Here is a 1,561-nt window from a genome sequence, read left to right as displayed (position 1 = left end):
GTTTAAGGCTATTGTACATAGGGTTGCTATGAGTTTCAGAAGCCTCTATAGCACATAACAACAACAACAACAGAATGCAAAAGTTGGAAATAATAAGGAAGGAATAATTAGTGCAGAAACAAGGATAAAGATCAAATGATTGAATTTTGTGCATTCAGTGCTTTATTCATAGCAAATACCTTGGACTGCACAGAAATCAGATTGATTGTATCTATGGAAAGAATCATTGGAGAAGCTCAATATTAGCAGTCAAAACCAAGTTAGGTGCTTACTGTGGAACAAATCATCAATTACTCATTTGCAAGTTCTAATTGAAGTTGAAGAAATTAAATCAAGTCAACTAGAACAAAAATATGACCTTGAGTATTTTAAAATCATCTCAAGAATAAGATTGAAGTACTGGACACCAATGTTCAAAGACTAAAGATATTGTTGGAAGACATCAAGAATATCTTTCAAGATGAAATCCAAAGGTCATTACAAAGACAAAGGACAAAGGGGAAAACCCCCAAAATTGATGTCAGAAGATAATGAAAATTCTAAAAGTTAAATAACCACAATGCAAGGCAGTTTGGCACTTTCTCAGGAAGTTGGAAACAGAAATACCATTTGATCCAATAATTCTGCTACTGGGAATATATCCTAAAGAAACCAGAGCCACAACTTAAATAGATGTATGCACACCCATATTTTTTACCGCATTATTCCCAATAGCAAAGAGATGAAAGCAACCTACGTGTCCATGAGCAAACTAATAGATAGAAAAACTATAATATGTTCACGTAGTAAACTGTTATTCATTATTTAGAAATAATAAACTTATAAAACATTATACAATATGAGTGAGCATAAAGAACATTTTGCTGAGTGAAATATCTTAATTATCAGAGGACAAATACGGCATAACACGGCTCTTATAAAATAGGACTGACATGAGGGATTAGGGAAGAATTGGAAAAGTGTGGATAGAAAATAGGCACCACATTAGAACAGATGAGGGAAAGAATGATCCAAAGGGAATTTATGATTAGGTATTATATGAAAGACAATGATCTGAACAAGGAGCACATTGCAAAGTGGATTTAGGGAGAGGGTAGGGAGAAGGAGAGAAGAAAATGCACAATGATGAATTAATACAATAAAAAAAATGTTAAATAATAAGACCAGAAAATAGAGAAGACAATGTAAGTAGCAGAAGCAGTCCATCCTTGCTTCACAGTTAACATTAGGTTTTCATCAAAATAAATTACATCGGATCCCTTAGTTATGCACATTTGTGTCTTGTCAATTCTTTCTTACAGCATACTCTATGACAGATTAGAACTTTCCCACAGCTGTACATCTTTACAAAAACATGTCAGCTCTTATTCCATATTAGCAGGTTTGAAATGCTGATCTTTAGGTTTGCAGAAATGTGCTTTAACCATTGTACCATCGCGACTCTTTTCATGTGTTTGATGAAAATACATCAGAAAATCTTCATTACTTTCAATTGATGCTAGACTGATGGACAAACTCCTTGAAAACAGATCTTAATACTGCCCAATCTTGTGCCATCCTC

The sequence above is a fragment of the Elephantulus edwardii genome, unplaced genomic scaffold (assembly GCF_000299155.1).
Source record: "Elephantulus edwardii isolate Elephantulus edwardi_28Jun2011 unplaced genomic scaffold, EleEdw1.0 scaffold00084, whole genome shotgun sequence".
Taxonomy (NCBI): Eukaryota; Metazoa; Chordata; class Mammalia; order Macroscelidea; family Macroscelididae; genus Elephantulus; species Elephantulus edwardii.
This window is presented reverse-complemented; position numbering follows the sequence as displayed.